Source organism: Palaemon carinicauda, chromosome 17 (genome assembly GCF_036898095.1).
Source record: "Palaemon carinicauda isolate YSFRI2023 chromosome 17, ASM3689809v2, whole genome shotgun sequence".
Lineage (NCBI taxonomy): Eukaryota > Metazoa > Arthropoda > Malacostraca > Decapoda > Palaemonidae > Palaemon > Palaemon carinicauda.
The window spans coordinates 74,957,828-74,964,915 of record NC_090741.1 but is presented as its reverse complement, the minus strand read 5'-3'; positions in this window follow the sequence as shown (position 1 = coordinate 74,964,915).

The following is a 7,088-nucleotide window of genomic DNA, read 5'->3' as shown; positions in this document are numbered from 1 at the left end:
GAGGTATGCAATGACAAAGAGGATTCTTTATAATCTAATGTTTCCATAAAATTTAACCTAATTAATATTCTCATTTTTATTACCGTTTAACCTAGTATTTATCAATATATAAGTTTTCACTTCAAGCCACGATTTTAAAGCAGCTTTAGTGCTCATCAGTCCATGGGGCTAGCAACCTCGTCCCGAATAAAATTACCTTAGACCGAATGAAATCATAAATAGGCCATGGGCTGCAATAGGTCACAATACGACCTAAAAGACAGGCAAAGGGAGTAATTGTCGTGTTAACAGTATCACAAATGCGATCTAAAAATAATGACCAGCATCAACATATGCATACTTGACCTCCTTTGATTTTAAACAAAATATCCGGGCGATGGCCATTCGGGGCTACAGTGCATCTAGAGTACAACCCTACAGTTACCCTACAGTTGCCACAGGAAATCTAGGGTACAACCCTACAGTTGCCACAGGGAATCTAGGGTACAACCAGAGTTGCTTAAGTGAATCTAGGGTACAAACCTAGAGTTGCCACACTGAATCTAGGGTACAACCCTAGAGCTGCAATAGTGAATCTAGGGTACATCTCTACAATTGCCACTGTCTATCTAAGGTACAACCCAATAGTTGCCACCAGTAATGTCACAGTGAATCTAGGGTACAACCAAAGAGTTGCTATAGTGAATCTAGGGTACAACCCTACAGTTGCCACAGTGTATCTGGAGTACAAGACTACAGTTGCTCTAGTGAATCTAGGATATAGCCCTACAGCTACCCTAGTTAATCTAGGGTACAACCCTACAGTTGCTCTAGTGAATCTAGGGTACAACCCTACAGTTGCTCTAGTGAATCTAGGGTACGACCCTACAGTTGCTCTATTGTATCTAGGGTACAACACTAGAGTTGCTATAGTGAATCTAGGGTACAACCCTACATGCCACAGTGTATCTAGGGTACAACTCTACAGCCACTCTAGTGAATCTATTGTACAACCCTACAGCTGCCCTAGTGAATCTAGGTTATAACCCTGCAGTTGCCATAGTGAATCTAGGGTACAACACTAAAGTTGCCACAGTGAATCTAGTGAACAACCCTAGAGTTGCAACTATGAATCTAGGGTACAACCCTATAGTTGCCAGTTAAAATAAGATACAACCCTACAGTTGCCACAGTGCATCTAGGGTACATACTACAGTTGCCACAATGAATCTAGGGTATAACCCTGATGTTGTTCTGGTGAATCTAGGGTATAACCATGGAGTTGCCAAAGTGTATCTAAGATACAACCCTACAGTTGCCACAGTGAATCTAGGGTACAACCCTACAGTGCACTCAGGATATAACCCTACATTGGTACAGTGAATCTAGAGTACAACCCTAGAGTTGCCATAGTGCATCTAGGGTAGAACCCTACTTTCCACAAAAAATCTAAGGTATAACCCTACAGTTGCTACAGTAGATCTAGGGTACAACCCTACAATTGTTACAGTAAAATCTAGGGTACAACATTACAGTTGCCACAGTGTATCTAAGGAACAACCCTACAGTTGCGACATTGAATACAGGGTAGAACCCTAACAATGCACCTAAAATATAACACTACAGTTGTCACAGTGAATCTAGGGTACAACAATATAGGTGCCCAGTGCGTCAGTGCATCTAGGGCAAAACCCTACAGAGCCACAGTCCCTCTAGGGTACAACCTTATAATTACGCTTGGGTAAAATGGAAAAGAGGAAGCAGGAATGGAGGTAAATTACAAGGATATAAAGAAAGTGCAGCCAAAGACAGATGGAATGCTAAAAAGGCCTTTTCGTGATGCCCAGTTCACATTGAAAGGTGCTCTATCAGCACTATACCCTTGCGCAGTTGACCTCCTTTGCTTTCTTTGGAAAATGTGTCCTGCTTTCATTTTCAATCGGCTCTTGGAGCACATATATTCTATTCAAAATACATTCAGTCTCTTTTAGAATCTTTTCAGTGATAAGACTGAATAAATAGCACGTTTGTGAGAAACCCACAGATGTGCAAGAAACGTTTATGCAAGAGCTTCAACAACACCTTTTTCAGTATCTGTTATCTAGGTTTGCAGACTTTTTTACATATTGCATCGTATGCAAAAAGCTGTTTGTTGAACTGTTGCCACAAAAGCGACTTTGAAGATACAGGATTGCTTCAACATTCATCTATTCATACGAATCTATTCTAATACTATAAATTTCAAGAAAATTTAGCACAGTGGGGAAAGGAAATAAGGAAATAATCTACATGAGGAGTAATGAATAATTAAAGTAAAATATCCAAAGATCAGTAACAACGTTGAAATAGATGTCATATACAAACTATGAAAAGGCACTTTTGTCAGTGTGTTCAACACAAAAACATTCGCTGTAAGATCGAATTTCTAAAGTTCAAACGATAAAACGGATTGATTAGCGCAACAACGGGGCAATTGGGGCTATGCAGTGCCCAAGTATTGCTTGAAGTTAGAGAAGTAGAACAGCAAGGAGGAAAGAAGGGCGAGGGAACACTACAGACTCAACTAATCCCTACGCTGTACCACATAATGAACACTGACAGTAATAACCCCTTGTGATAGAATAAGACCAGGTACACCTTTGCATGGAGAACGAGGTCAGGTATTGTTGTTATTTTGTTTTACTCAGAGGAATTCATCATGGGACGTGGAGACATCTATTCTTTTTGCATTATAATGAGGCTTCTTTTTTTTTTTTTTGGGGGGGGGGTCCTAGATATCCATCCTAATTAAGCGCTATGTTTTCTGATAAAACAAACTTATCATCTTTTCCTTTTCCCATTTGCTTTTTTTCAATAAATCCTATTCAATAGCACTTTCTAAACATGGAATATAAGTTTCTGCGCAAGAGATGGTATTATGATTTGTATTTCTCTAGAATGTTACCAGTTTTATTCATAGATTTCCTTTCTGTTCCTCTTGGTCTTCATTTACTTTGTGTCATGCATATCATGTCTTCCTAGTGGCTTATAAGTAAATGTTAATTTCAGATAACTGGTCTCTCTCTCTCTCTCTCTCTCTCTCTCTCTCTCTCTCTCTCTATATATATATATATATATATATATTCACATATATATATGTGTATATATATATATATATGTGTGTATGTATATATATATATATATATGTGTGTATATATGTAAGTATATATATATATATATATATATTCACATATATATATGTGTATGTATATATATATATATATGTGTGTGTGTATATATGTAAGTATATATATATATATATACACAAACATACATATATATATATATATATATATACACAAACATACATATATATATATATATATATATATTCAATTCCTCAGTAGAAAATTCCAAAACATGACAGGCTGATCGTAACATTACATCGCAAAAGCATAGGCCATCCTTGCTTTGAACGCAGGTACCCGAACCAGGTCGAAGTTATATCGCTAGTTGTCACAAAGGAAGACGTGACCAAAGTGCAGATCAGGTTCAGGGGTCTCTCCTGAGAGGAATTAAATAGCTAGCTCGCTTCATGTCGTCACTAAAGGTACATCATTCTCCCTTGAGCGTGTCTGTAATTAACGATCAGGTACACCTCCGCATGGTCAATTAGGTCAGGTGTTGTGGGCTCTTTGTTTTACACCTTCAGACTGAATTATTACTCTCGGGAATTCCAAATGACACTAAATAGAGTTAATTATGCACGGTCAATAATTATGTTTCTGTACATGCTGTCAGTTTTCAACAAATATTTTTTTTTCATTTTCTACATTTTGAGATTCCTATATACTATTACCTTTATTTTATCGATAGCTTTCCTAAATAACTATTAATTATTCACAAACTGTGATTATATTTTTCTATGCTATTTATTCTTTCCTTTTCGTTACTTAAGAACTAATTTAGTTTTAGTCTGCTCTTGTTGTTCTGTTGGTCGTTATTCAGTATTTCATTTCATATGTGTTTTATCAGTCCCTATAGATTGATTTCTAACACGTAAAATTTCTCTCTCTCTCTCTCTCTCTCTCTCTCTCTCTCTCTCTCTCTCTCTCTCTCTCTCTCTCTCTCTCTCTCTCTCTTGTATTCAGGAAACAACTGACATAAAAGAAAACGACTGACTTGTCACATACAAACGTCACACGAACAATGAAACTTGACACCGAAGACCTCAAATATACGAACATATTACAAACATCAAGTTGTCGCAAACCAGGATATAAATCTAGCGTTATTCATGTTGCCTAATAGGAGAAGAAACAACTCATTTCAGGCACTCACTAAAAATAAGTCGTCTATCGACTCTTGGCCGAGTCTTTAATTAAAGAAGATATATACTTTAACATGAATCTTTCGATAGGTTTAGTCAATTTTAAAGCGTTCACAATGAGATGACTTTCAGAAGTCATGATAAAGTGGATGAATGGAAGTCATTCACACTAAAGTTGTTCTTGAAGGTATGGGTAAACATAAGTAATTCTCATAGAATCCCATGCTAATGTGTTTGAATGGGAAGTAGTTGCTAAAGGAGATCAGCGGCTGAATAGGTAGTAGTTCTCAAGGGAGATCGTAATAATACGATTGAATTAGAGTACTTTTCTAGGAAGGCCAAGAAAATGTGGTTGGACGGAAGTCATCCTCAAGTCAGTTCAAGAGAGTATTGCACAATACAAGTATTTCTCAGGAAAGTTCATGATAATTTTACTGAATTTATGTACAATAATTGTCAAGGCAGCTCATGATAATGTGAATGAACAAGATATCAACATCAAGGGAATTCATGATAGGACGAACTTTCCACGGAAGTTCATGAGAATGTAAATGAGGTGGTCATCCTCAAGGGCAATTCATGACAAAATAGCTGACCGGAAATTAGCTCTCAATAGAATCCATAATATTGTGGCAGAATAGATGACATTCTCAAGGAAGCCTAAGATATTATGACTAAAAGAAAGTAATCTTTTAAAGGAGTTCAGAATAATGTTGCTGGATAGTACCTACTCTCAGGACGACTCAGGATAATGTAGCAATGCAAAAATCATTATCAGGGGAATTCAGGATAAGACGGTTCATCAAAATAATTCTCATGGGAGTTCATGATAATGTGGCTATGTAAAAGTAATCCTCAGGGAGCTTCATGACAACGTGGCAAAGCAAAAGTAATTCTCAGGGGAGTTCATAATTATTCGGCTAAGCAAAATTATTTCTCAGGGGAGTTCATGATTGTGGCTATGCAAAAGTATTTCTCATGGGAGTTTATGATAACTTGGTTAAGCAAAAGTAATTCGCAAAGGAGTTCATGATATTATGGCTATGAAAAAGCAATCTTCAGGGAAGTTCCTGATGACGTGGCTGAGCAAAAGTATTTCTCAGGAGAGTTCATGATTATGTGGCTATGCAAAAGTAATTGTCAGGGAATTTCATGATTATGTGGCTATATAAAATTACTTCTCAGGGGAGTTCATGATTATGTGGCTATGCAAAAGTATTTCTTGGGAAGTTCATGATTATGTGGCTATGCAAAAGTAATTCTCAGGGGAGTTCATGATTATGTGGCTATGCAAAATTATTCATAAGGAGAGTTCATGATTACGTGGCTATACAAAAGTAATTCTCCAGAGATTTCATGATAATGTGGTGAAGAGTTACATTTACAAAGGGCGTTAACCAAAGATAAATATCGAAGGACTTCATGACTTTGTTGTTGAGCGTAGGTAACTCTCTTGGGATTTTATAATAATTTGACTTAACAGAAGTATATTCAAGGGGAATTTATGATAGGGTTACTAAAGGAATATCAACAGTTTTCTGTGAGAAAATTTTCTTCCATTAAAATGTTACTAAGTGAAGTGCCTATGGCTCAATAAACTGGCAAGAGTTCTTACACATATTCACGTTTCTTGTAACAATATCGTCAATATCTGAAATTTTGTTCCCAATATCTCATAAAAAAAAGGGAAAGGTGTCATAACATATCACCTGATTACCACAAAATACTTCAGAATCGAAAATATAGATTACACTACAATAACCTCAATGCTCTCTTGAATTAACAATTCTTTTTTACTAAAACGTTGAACTCAGGAGAAGAAATGAATGAAGATTCCAACTCTCACATTCATCACCGAGAAAGATATATATATATATATATATATATATATAAATATTATCTACGTAATGTCCTTCAAATATTAATACATTTTACTAACACCGAAGGAAACCAGTCATACTTCATACTTTATTTCACCTTTAAGGTCGGTAACAGTCTCGAGAAGTTAAAGAAACGACAAAGGCTCATGACAAATTGCAATTCTTGGAAAGAAGAAATCCATTACATTATTCCCTTTCGCAATATCAGTCACTCGTGTCAACAGATGCCGTCATTTGCCAGAGTTCGAATTGCTCTGGAGTCCTGTAATGAATGCCAATGTATTGCCCCTCATTTCAGAGCACTGTTCACTTTACGATTACAATTCCTACGGAGTATATTACAGTCTTTACAAAATGACTTTTAGATGAAAGAATAAAGTTATGATTTAAATCTACATTTGAAAGTGGTTAGGGAAATAATGCTAATTTATTACGGACTAAAGTCATAATGCGGCACAAAGGCTAGTAAGATTAATTCACTAAAAAATTAAAAGGAAACGAATTTGTTTTCAATACATAACAAAGGAATGCAAAACCATCCTGCTTTCAATGCAACTGACGGATAGAGAAAACGAGCAGCTGCCTTTAATAGACTCATCAAGAATGAGCTTAAGGGGTTACGTCCCTTTGACATCAGCGATGCCAACATATTCATTCATTCCTTTTCATAATTCCTAATAACCCGGTGATCATTTGAAGGAAACACTACACTGCTCCTTGTTTGACTTCGACCGGCTCCGATACATGATGAAGATTTGCACCCAAACATTTCGCTGATCATTTTGTCAGTATCTACAATACTTCTTCGGAGTCAAATGGCGAAATCATGTTGTCAAATGCAGAAGTTTCTTCAAATTGAACCGGAATCGATATCTTACGAAGGTCATTAGGTAGTCAGTGCTATAAGAAGCATGTTAATA